This window comes from Petaurus breviceps, unplaced genomic scaffold (genome assembly GCF_028583685.1).
Source record: "Petaurus breviceps papuanus isolate PSGF00001 unplaced genomic scaffold, PetGlider_PUasm1.0 76, whole genome shotgun sequence".
In the NCBI taxonomy this organism is placed as follows: Eukaryota; Metazoa; Chordata; class Mammalia; order Diprotodontia; family Petauridae; genus Petaurus; species Petaurus breviceps.
The window spans coordinates 53334583-53346939 of NW_027186473.1; the positions used below are offsets into that span (position 1 = coordinate 53334583).

The following is a 12357-nucleotide window of genomic DNA, read 5'->3' on the forward strand; positions in this document are numbered from 1 at the left end:
CAGCACCTACATAATGAGTCAAAGTGAAAGTACTTGAAGCTAATTCTTACATCAAGTTAAAAACTATGGGGGGAGGGAAACATCCTTCTTTTGATTAAGCCTCAAAATGAGTATTTCATTTAAGCAGAAGCTTTCTTGGGACTAATTTTTGAAAGTGTGTAGGAGATAAAATATGCACATAGTCTAGAATGTTAGGTTCCAGGCTTGTCCTGGGGTATCAGATTTGGAGCTAAAGGACCAGTCTGAATTCTGACTTTGCTACTTGCCACCTGTGTGTAAGCCATTTTGCTTCTCTTGGTCTCAGTTTCCTTCTTCATACAAGGACGAGATCAGATTATGTGATGTCCAAATTTGCTTCTAACTCTAAATAGATGGCAGAAATGAAAAGGAATGATGATTTTTCTCTCCTATTACAGATATGTCTCTCTTACAGTCCTATTCTCTAGAGCAAGGTTTCTTAACTTTTTTTTAATGCCATGACCCCTTTGACAGTCTGGTGGAGCCTATGGTTGTTCAGCCATTTTTCAGCCATACAACTCTTTGTGACCCCTATTTGGGGTTTTCTTGGTAAAGATACTGGAATGGCTTGTCATTTCTCCAGTTCATTTTTATAGATAAGGAAACTGAAGCAAACAGGGTTAAGTGATTTGCTCCCAGTCACACAGCTGGTAATTATCTGAGGCCAAATTTGAACTCTGGAAGATGAGTCTTCCTGACTCCAGGCTTGATGTTTTATTCACTATGCCACCTAGTTGCCCTATGGACCACTCTTGAGAGTAATATTTTTCAAGGTGTAAGATGAAATACATAAGATTACAAAGGAAATCAATCATATTGATAGTAATATGTGACTTTTTCCCATCCAAATTGTCTGAAATCTACCCATGACAGGTCTATGGATCCCAGGGAAAGACAGAGCTTGCTTCAAGTCAAGATGACCTGGGTTCCAATTCTTCACCTGGCATATACTAGTTGCAAGTCACTTAACTTCTTGGGGCTCCAGGCTTCTAAGTGAGTAAGTTACAGAGAAGGTACTTAACCTATGTTGGAAAAGGATATTTCTTTACATTACAGTTCCCCATAGCATGAAATCCTACGTTCAATGCCTATCCATATCTGTTAGAGCTAGACTGTAAGCAAGTTTATATGCCTCAAGGGGCATGGTTCTTGTGAGGAGTACACTTTACTACGTAAAGGGAAATCATTATTATAGTAATGTTGAAAACAAACCAGGATATTTGATAAGTCAACAGTCCTTACTGAGAAGAGGTATTAAATCAGTCATTGGGTTGAGATCAAAAGTATCAAGATAGGCAAAAATCTACCAAAATACTGACCTTTCATATATACTGACCATGATCAATTGTTTGCAGATTAATAATGTTAATACATCTAGGGTATTGTCTCTATCGTTTGCAGGTCTTCATCAATCAACCAATCGACAATGCTTACAATGGGCCAGTCACTACACTTGGCATTAGAAAAACAAGTATACAGGAGAGCATATATCCCTACCCTCAAGAAGTGTACAGTTTACTTCATGAGTGGCTTACAGTAGAGTAATAAAAATAATAGTCATTATGGTAGCTTGTTCTGGGTTTTTTGTTTTTTGCTGGGCCTCTCCTTGGAGTCTTTCCAGCATGGAAAGCCTTGTTGAAGTCTTCTCTATGGCAGCAGGTTGGCGTTTGAGCATCCAGAGCCACTTCCTTACTCTGATGAAACCCACAAGCACTTGAGTAGAGATAAGGCTGGGACAGTTAAATGCTATCATTTTTTTCCCCCTTTTTTAGCTAATAGTTTATAATGTTAAACTCTCTGACCACTTTCAAAATTTTATTTCCTTATTCTTTGGAGATCCTTGATTCCTCACCCTCTGTCATCCCCATATAGTCATTCAGATTGCCAAATCTCATCCCCACCTCTACAACTTCTCTTAATCTGTCCCCTTCTCTCTACTCACTCACCACCACCTTAGGTGGGGCCCTGATCTCTCCCCGCTTCTAAGCTGGCTTCCTCCTCTCCTCTCACCACAAACCTATCTTCCACAGGCCTGCCAAAGGCATTTTTCTGAAGTATAATTCTGACCAGTTGTTCTCCTAAACAATAAATTCCAATGGCTCCCTATTACTATGTAAACTCCTTTGTTTAGCTGTTAATGATCTTCACAACCTGGCCCCAGTCTACTTTTATAATATTATACATTATTTCCTTTCTTTCACTCTACATTCTGACCAAACCAGACTATTCATTGTTTTGCACACACAACACCTTGTGTCCCATCTCTCAGCCTTTGCAATGGCTGTTTCCCATGACTGGGAGGAAAGAAGCAAGCCTGTATTAACTATGTTACTATGCACCAGGGACCATGCTAAGGAATTGAAAAATATTACCTTATTTGATCACACATGGCCAGTAATTGTCTGAGGTCGGATTTTAGCTGGAGTCTTTCTAGCTCCATCCCAGAGGTCTGCCATTTCAAGACCAACTACATTATGGACTCCCTCCCACCACCATCATTAGAATCCACTGATTCCTTCAGATATCTCATCAAGCAAATCCTTCTTGCAGAATCCTTTTCTGATTCCCACCAGCTACCAGTGTTCTCCCAGCAAAGACTGGGATTCAGTTTGTTTTGTATACATTTATGTACACATTATTGCCCTCCATATGATGTAATATACTAAAAGACAGGGCCTTTCTTTTTTATTTTTCTCTAACATCCAGGACAGTGCTTGCACATAGACAGTTCATAAATTGTTATTGCCTGATTGATTTCCTCAAAGCTCATTTACTGAACAGTGATGATCCTTAGCTTTATGTTACAAGCTTTAAGTATGTGCCTTGGAAATATTCTAGCCAGGCAGGCAGGCAACAAGCATTTATTAAGCACTTACTATGGTAGTTGTCCTTTAGGTTTCATTCTTGTCCTATTCTTTGTGAACTCATTCGGGATTTTCTTGGCAGAAACGGTGGAGGGGTGGCATTTACTTCTCCAGTTCGTTTTATAGATGAGGAAACTGAAGCAAATAGGGCTAAGTGACCTACCCAGGGTCACACAGCTATTGTCTGAGGCTGCATTTGAACTCAGGTGTTCTTGACTCCAGGCCTAGTGCTCTATCCACTATGGTCATGTACCTGCCCTACTATGCTAAATGATGAGAATACATATACAAACAGAAAGACAATCCCTGGTCTCAAGGATTTTACACTGTAATGGGAGCAGACAACATATAAAAGGAAGCTGAAAGTGAGAGACTTAGGGGAGATGAAGCCAGATATGCTGATATAATTATCCATCACAAAATACATCATGCTTGCCATATGGGGGAATAAACTAGAAAATTTATTAAGATACCAAAAGACTGAGTCCCAAAACCAGAAAGTGAAAGCCATAAGAGTAGTTATGCCATTGGCACAGGTAGATAAAGTAGAAAGCACCTACATTTTCAAGCCTTTAAAACAGAACAGGCTACCTCAGGCAAAGGTCCTCCTCTCCCCACCCAGCGGCCCGGAAGCGCGCTCCCAGCAGCTCCGGCCCCTGGCAGTCCTCAGCAGGAGTCCTTAGCAGAAATTCTGGGTAACTCAAAAAGGGCTTCGCGCTGCCGCTGCCTCTGCTGCTGCAGCCGCCGTCACCACCACCGCCAGCCACCACAGGGAACTCTAGTTTGGCTTCCGCTTCCTCTTGCTCCGCCCCTTCCTGCTACGTCAGCAAGTCCAATGGGGCATGGAAGATATTTAAATCCCATAACCCTTACACCTTGGTGTCCTCCCCCTACACCCCTTCCCTCTCATGGGTGATTTTGTGTTGAGGGGGTCTTAGAGGGGAAAGGGAAATGAAGGGGCTAAGTACACAGTGAGAAAACCAGAATATACACTTTCCCATAAAAGAACTAGAGAACTGCTTCCCTTTTCATCTCTCATATCTGGACCACTGAGGTCAGGAAAATGGTCTCATTCCATTCTAGGACTTAAAGGGCTGGAATTGTTAGCATTTCCCATTTAGTCTCAGAATCAGTTGTAAGGAGGCTGTTTAGTTTGAACCCTGTTTAAAGATCCTAATAAAGGTGCCACATGTAGTCTTCAGATATTCCTCTTTCTTTGCCTTTGAAACTGGACATCTCTTCAGAAAACTAAAAATACATCATCCTGAAAAATGGACCCATAGCAGACTTTCATTCTGTGTTTTTTAGTTTGTGGTGACATTTTAGCCAAGAGCAGAGGACGTGGTTCTTTCTTCTCCTCACACTGGATAGGCCTAATGTACCACATGTCAGTATCACAGCCATCTCCATGTGACAGATTGACTGTCACCCACTCAAGAGTTTGTCCTCACTATGGAATTGAACAGAAGGCAAGTGTGGCTAGGAGTGAGAAAGTCATCAGTTGCAAATATGTAAACAGAATTGAAATGCATTGTAAGTCAAGTCACCAGGGAAAAGAAACACTCTTGCCCTGGTGCTTCTATGCTTCTCCTTTGCCCCCCAATACAGGTCTCATTAGGTCATAATAGCTTCCTGGGACTAAAGTAACTAATTGAAATTGTGCATGCATATATCCAAGTTGGAGAACTTGAGTTATAAGAGATTTGCATCTACCAGGCAGGGCTTAATTTTTAGATGGTGAAAAATTGAATGCCAGCATGAAGGATCAGGTGATGAGTTCTAATTCCTTAGTGGAGTAGGTGTTACAATGGTTAAAGTTTTAGACTTGGAGTGAAAAAGGCAGGAGTTCCATTCCTTTCTCAATGACTTACTAGCTATCTAAATTTGGGTCAGTCAACTTGGCTCATCCCTTCAGCCTCAGTTTCTTCATCTGTAAAATAGAGATTGTAATAGCACCTACTCACTGTGAATTGTCGTGAGGATCAAATAAGATGGCATATGTAAAGTTCTTTGTGACTCTTAAAGAGTAATGTAAATGCTAGACAGTATTAGAAAGGATAGGAGGAGAATAAAAAAAATAGAATGAAGGGAACAATTCTAATTAGAATTCTAATATATGCATAATTCTATATATTCTATGTATGTATAATATATGTATAATTCTAATTAGAAGTAAACAAGTTGGAGGTATATGAAAATTTTACATCAAAATCATAGGTAGAGTTGGAAGGCACCTCAAGGTCGATTTGGGGGAAAAAAGAGCCAATTTTATTACTGAGTTAATTGTTCATTTAAATAAAAATGCAGATTCCTCCCTGCCCCCATCTCTTCCTTCTTTCTTTTCCTGTGTATTGTGTTCATTTCTCTACTCTTTACCTCCTTCAATACAAAGTGAACAAAGGCAAGGAGGAAAGGCAAAATTCAAATTTGTCTAAAATTGTGACATTACCAGCTTTAATAGCGAAGGCAGAAACTTGGCTAAAGAGTAGGTTTGTCTTTGAGTTTAATTTTTCCTGTTCTTTTTGTTTTTTATGAATATCTCAGACAACTGAACACATTATTTTGCATGTACTTGGACTTTAAATGAAACAAGCTACCTACTCTTAAGGCATTTGCCTCTTTCTCTGTTTTTCTCTATATTACTCTCTCCCTACTCCTATCCCTGTGCCCAGATGTGATGTTGTTGCCTCCAGCGAACTGATTTTGACCTAACAAAAGCCTAGGACTGAAATAAAGCTGTTACTCATTTGTAGAAACTCTTAGACTACATCACCCAGAAGGCAGTGCATGAACTCTGCGTCTGTGTCATACTCATCTTGTAATTTGATTGGATAGGCTTGCTTCTAGTGTGCCCAATAAAAATGGGAGTCTCCTCTGGGCAGGAAGATTTCAAGCTGTGGTAGCTAAGAGGCAGAGGCACAGCTAAGGTGGAATGCAGTCTAATAAATTGTGAACAAGGCTCTTTTACTTTCAAACATTGTGGAAACACAAATTCAATACACAAACACAGCCCCCTTTTGAAAAACCAAACCAAAAACATTATCATCTCCCATTAGATCACTCATAAAGGTTCTTCTTCCTCTTCCATCCATTCAAGACCAATTGCCTAAGTCTCTGGCTTAGATAATGGAACCTAGGAATTGATAGAGACAAGTGGGTGCCAAAGAATGGCCTTTCACTCCTGAACACATACATACATTCATCACATATTATTTTCATACCAATCTATTAATTATAAATTCACAATTAATATATGTATTTGTTTTTATACAACTCTGTAAATTAAAGATTAATAACAGGAATCTTTGTACATTTATATTTCAAACTCACTTAAATGAGATTGGAGAGAATCCCAATTTTTATTTTCTCAGAACTTTCCCCTTGATAGATATTAGTGATGAAATGAGGGGAAAGTAATCCAGACTCCTGCCTGCCACTCTTCCCTTGAACTGATTGTGTCATGAAGTCAGAATGATTCATCCTGCATCCTTCCAGCTACCACAAGTAATTAGCAATGGCAACAAAGCTCCCAGTGCTTTGCAGGAATGAGAAACCAGCCCCAGTTGGCTGCATGCAGGCCTTTTTTTTTTTTTTTTTTTTACCAGGGCTGCTTCTGTCACCTGCGACTCTCGTTAGAATAGGGTCAATACAAGAGTGTGGCTGTTAAATGGTGTGGCCAAATACTTCCTGGGGAAATCCAAAGTTAAAAGGAATTCAACTCCTCTTCAAGATTTATAGTCCCAGATTGTGGCACTGAAGTAAAACCTATTAAGTATTTACAGGGTTTTATTTCAATAGTGCATCTCTTGCATTCCCTGGAGGAAAACTTAGTATTTATGTTCCTTTCCAGTGATTGGAGCATTATCACTTTTAGAAAATAATATCCTTTATCTGATAAACACAAAATGTAATAGGAGAACTATAATGATTTCTCCCTATGTGGGGATGACCGAGACTAATAATGAGACTTGTATGATAGTTACAAACTTCAAAGTGATAAGTAAATACAAAATATTATTTTTGCTGTTATTATTGTCATTCTTCTTATAATATTTCTCTTCACAAACCAAGCAGGCACATGTTAGGTTTACCTGGAAAAAGTTAGTAACATTATCATTTGTATAGTGCTTCATATTTCTAAAGCCCTTTTACATAAACTCATTTAAAATTTCCTATACTAATTTGAATTAGCTGTGGTACAGTGAATAAAGGTGTGCCTTCAGAGTTATGAAGTCCTGGGTTCAAGTTCTGCCTTTGATACGTATACTGGTGTAATGCTAAGCAAGTCACTTACCTTCCTCCATCAGTGAGGGATGTTTTTTTTAATGCAGTTGCCTACATAGATGAAATCATAGATCTAGTCCAATCCAGTAACATGTGTCAAGCTCTGGGGATACAATTAATAAAAGAAAAACAGCCCTTGTTCTTGAGGGGCTCATAATCTGTTGGGAAGAGGCTACACACAGAAGGAGGCAGGAGAGTAGGGAGGAAACAAGATGGAGAATCTGGCACAGAAGCCTCTCATTTTGTGGATTTGAAACCAGGAAGGACAGCAGATGCAAAGTGGAATGAATTAAGTTCCAGGTTCTACCCTCTCTCAAGAAGGCATTGGGAGGAGTGTGGTCCTCAACCCTCCAGCCCTTCATTTAGAGGGGAGAGAAGGTTGCAGGAGGTGTTGTAAATGAAAGCTTGGTTAACAGCATGGTGGTGAAATTAAAGGTGATGAGTTTAGCCTGGGATGGGTTCTATTGAGTTGAAACCAGGCAGGGAGCAAATGTAAAGTGGAGAGTCCCTCCTAAATACACTACTATCTTATAGACAGTTTCCTTGCTTCATTTCAATTGAGAACTATTCAATCCAATTAATAAAGATGCTCTGAGGAGCTATTGTGTCTGTCAGCATAAAGAAAGGAAATTTCTATCTGCAAAAACCTTTTTTTTAACCTCATCTCAGGTGAATGAAACAGTTAAAATTAACTCTATCTTTCCAAGTAAATATGTTTTATTACTCAAAAAGACTACCTCGTGCCCTTCTGTCCCAAAGGTATATTATGAGTTACTTAATTTCTCCGGAAACTCAATTTGCTCATCTATAAAATGAGAGAGTTGGACTTGAACTCTCAGATGCTGTTTGGCTCCAGATCTATGATCCTATAACAGAACAAAATGACTAATCAGGGAGGATGGGAGAGCATAAAATAGAAAGTTAGTGAGGAAAGAGTAGAGGAAAGAAGTTATGCATGTGAAGTGTGTGTGTTGATTTATGCCTTCCTTCATCCAAGAAGCTCTTGCAACTGGAAAGACAAAGACAAAACAGATGTGATCTCTAAGAACTCACATTCTACTGAGCAAATACAGCATTCACAAAAATAAATAAGTACAAAATTATTTGGGGGGATACTAACAATTGAGGGGGTATGAGAGGAGAGAGCATGAAAAGGCCGTGAATAGGAAATCATGACCTGAGTCTTGAAGGGAGCTGAGGGTCTATGAGGTAGTGGTGAGTAAGACATGCATACCAGGTATATACAGCTTGTGCAAAGACATGGAGAGAGGAAACAGAAGGTTGAGATTGGGAACAGGGATTAGGCCAATATGACTGGAATGTAAAGGACCAAAAAAAAAGGCACATGAAGTAAATCTGGAAAAGCATGTAGGAGCCAGTTTGTAGAAGACTTTAAATAGTAGACTTAGGAATTTACATTTTATCTTAGAAACAATGGGCAGTTGCTGGAGAATGTGGAATAAGGGAAATGATCCAGTCAAAACCCTCTCTTAGGAATACTAATTTGTCAATTGTATGGAGAGGAAAGGCATTAGAAGCAAGGAGACCAATAAATAAGCTACTGTAATGGTTCAATAAATATTTATTAAGCACCTACTGTGTGGCAGGCATTGTGCTAAGTAACAGGGATACAAAGAAAGATAAAAGACAGTCCCTTTCCTTGAGGAATTTACAATCTAATGAAGGTAATGGTGGTAAAAAGATGGATGAGAGTAGTCATTGTGTGAAGGAGACAGATGTCAAAGCTGTTAAAATGGTAGTGTTGAAGTGAGACAACAGAGAATCAAAAGGAGTAAACAAGTCAGTTTGACAGAGTCCATGAACACTATAATGAGCTAGGTACTAATAATAGTCAGGAATTCTTAACCTGGGTTTCACAGACTCTTGTGTATAGATTTCAAGGAGTCTCTTACTTTGGATGGAAAGAAAAATAAATCTTTATTTTCAATATAATTAGTTTCCTTTGTAATCCTATGTATTTTATGAATTTAAAAATATTCTGAGAATGGGTCCATATTTTTCACCAGAATTACAAGAGGGTCTATGTTCCCCCCCAAAAAAGTGGACAACTGATCTTGTTATCATAAGCCCTTAGAACTGCCTGTTTGCTATTCCTAACTTCTCTTAGTTGTCTTCAACTGGGCAGATTTAGTGGAGAGAATGTTTGATTTATACTTTGAAGAACAAGTATCAGTTCTGCTACTTACCACCTTTGTGACCCTGGCCAAGTCATTTCTTGTCTTATTGCCATCTACCACTTTAAATTAAAATTCACCACTATCATCCTAAATTATAGTAACAGACTTCCCTTGCTTGCCTTCACAGATATGGGGCTGGATTTCTGGAGAGGACAATGGTCAATACACTGAATAGTCTTTGGACTTGAGGGGAGGTAGGATGAGAAAGTTAATTCTGCCACATCTGGAAATTTGATCTCATGACCTGGTCCCCTTCATGAAGGTACTGGAAACCTGAAGAGAAGGAGGAGTGATTAGGATTTATGAAAAGTAGGGAGAGTGATGAATGAGGACTAGAGTGCCAGGATAAAGAGGCAGTCTTAAGAAAAATGGAGAAAAAGGAAATAATTGGTGGGACATTATGAAGGGTAAAGGAAGTTCTCTAATGTATTCCCAATTGATACCTCTTAGTAGGGGAAGATGAACAGGGAAACTGGAAAGAGAAAGAGAGTCCTGAGTAGAAGTTGAGGTGAAAACTAACATCCAGCAATTTGATTTTTCAAGCTCCATGGTATGTTGCAGAGTAACAAAAAGACAGTAGCCGATTAAAATCAATTACTGCAAATTTATGAATCGTATCCAATCACACAGACTCTAGTCTCCTGAATGAAAACTAGCTTCCCCTTGGTGGGTAGAGCTGGATCACTGCCTGCATGGAGACCAATTTGATATCATCCCCAAATGAAAAAATCCAAAGAAATTTTCTATTAAATTAGCAAAGAGTGATTCATTGCCTCTGAGGGAACTTGGTAGAGGTTCTACCAAAAAAAAAAAAAAAAGAATAAAAGATTCCCAGGAACTGAAAGGTATCCGTTGGCTCTCTCTATTCCTTATATAGAAACGTCTACTTTCATGGGTGAATCTGAGCCTACTTTCCTAGGGGACTTTGTGTCTGCAAGCTGAGAGTGTGAGAGTGTAAGGGTGGAGGGTGTGTTTGTAACTTCTGTCTTTGCTATATATACCTTGTCAGTGAATAGCTCTTTGGAAAAGTTAAGTGATGTCAAATGGTTGAATAACATTTGGGGGAAGACAGTGTATGGGGGCTTGTTTACCACAGTATTAGGAACCACAATTTCTCAAAGTTACTCCCAGAACCCTAAGAGGAGGGAATAGTCAGCACCCTTTGGAGACCTGAGTTGTCAGGCAAGTGGGAATGGAGAAGGTGAGCCCAGAGGGAATGCTATAACAGGATCATAAACTGAGAGGCTGAAGGACCCTTCAAGGCCATCAAGTTTAATTCCATCATTTTGCAGATGATAAAATCAAGCCTCAGAGAGGTTAAGTGATTCACCCATGATTACACATTAAGTATCTATTATTGTTTAGTCCTTTGCAGTTATTTTCAACTCTTCATGACCCAACTTGGGATTTTTTTAGCAAAGATGCTGGAGTGGGTTATCTTTTCCTTCTCCAGCTCATTTTACAGATTACAGATTTACTGAGGCAAAGAGGGGGAAGTGACTTATCCAGGGTCACATAGCTAGTAAGTGTCTGAGATCAGATTTGAACTCTGGAAGATGAGTCTTCCTGACTTCAGGCCTGGCACTCTATCACTGAAGCACTTAGCTAACATGTAATTATAGCAGAGACTGCTGTTTAGTAAGGGTTGAATAAGTTGACCAATGAGGGGACTTTTAACTCAAATTCTATCATTAAAAGTGAAGATCTTACTTCCAATACACTTAGTCAGTAGGTTGACCAGCCCAGACCCTGCAAGAAAGCTTTCAGTCTCTTGAGAAGAAGATATCACAAAACAGTGGCATACATTTAAAGGCTGGATTCCCAAGTGGAAATCTTTGGGAGACACATCTTATACCATGTTTCCCCGATAATAAGACACTGTCTTATTATTTTTTTGGACAGAAAAACATCAGAGGGCTTATTTTCAGGGAAGGGCTTATTTTTAATGAACATTGACAGCAATTTTAATAAACAGGTAAATGTGAACAAAAAAAGTGTACCTTTATTCAATAATGATCATGTCATCTTCTTCAACAGCATCGTCATAAGTGTCCATACCCTGAATTCCGTCCTGGATGTCTTGCGCCTCCATTTCCTTCAGAAGAAGTGGACCCAATCTGTCATGTCCAGCAATATAGCTCTCTTTAAATGAATATGTCTTGTCCAGGTAACCTGCTCGTAGTGCCTTGGCGACACAGCTGTCAGTAATTTTATCCCATGACTTCTTCACCCAAGTCATGACTTCTTGCAGACAGGGCTTCACAAAGTTTCCACGCTGATTTCTTTCCATTCTATTTTCAATGTAGTCATTGACTTCCATGCGCAAATGGTCCTTGAATGGCTTGTTTGTTGCAATATCAAGGGTCTGGAGATAGGCAGTCATTCCTGCAGGAATCATTACTTGATCTATTCTTCTCTCTGCAAGGAAGTTCTTCATTTCTTTAGCGCGGTGAGTGCTGGCTGAATCCCAGACTATCAGACGTCTTTGGTTACCTCGCATAACAAGTGGCAGCATTAAATCAACCCACTTTCTTATAACGGCTTGTGTACACCAGGCTTTTTCGGTTTCAAGAACGTAAATGCCAGATACACGTTCAATCTTACCTTTCTTGCCCTTACTGATGATTAGAGGTGTGGCTTTCTTTCCATCCAAACGAATTGCCAAAACACAGGTGACCCGTGCACTTTCATAGCCAGTGGTGGGAATGTAGATTGACGTTGCACCCCTATGATGAATTGTTGTTTGAAATCCTTGTCCCATAAACACTGCAGTTTCATCCATAGCAATCATATTGCAGGTTTGGTACTTGGAAATGTCGATCCTATCAATAAAGGACTTGAATGCAAGTGCACGTTTAATAACTTCAGCATCTTCCAGCTTAAACAGTGTTGTTGATCCTCTTAGGGACAGTTCATACCATTGAAGGAAACCGTCCAACCAGTGTTGTGATGCTTTGAATCCTTCTGAGACCATTTCAAACTCTGGTGCCATT

At 39.5% G+C, this 12357-nt stretch overlaps 1 long non-coding RNA gene across 1 annotated transcript in view; it reads left to right on the top strand.

Annotated features, from left to right (window-relative positions):
- LOC138174831 (uncharacterized) overlaps window positions 1-1578 on the top strand; it is a 45036-nt gene extending 43458 nt beyond the window's left edge. The window contains exons 2-3 of the long non-coding RNA XR_011171826.1: window positions 892-1015; window positions 1420-1578. This is a non-coding gene — a long non-coding RNA (uncharacterized lncRNA). The remainder of the gene's footprint in view (window positions 1-891; window positions 1016-1419) is intronic.
- The last annotated feature ends 10779 nt before the right edge of the window (window positions 1579-12357 follow it).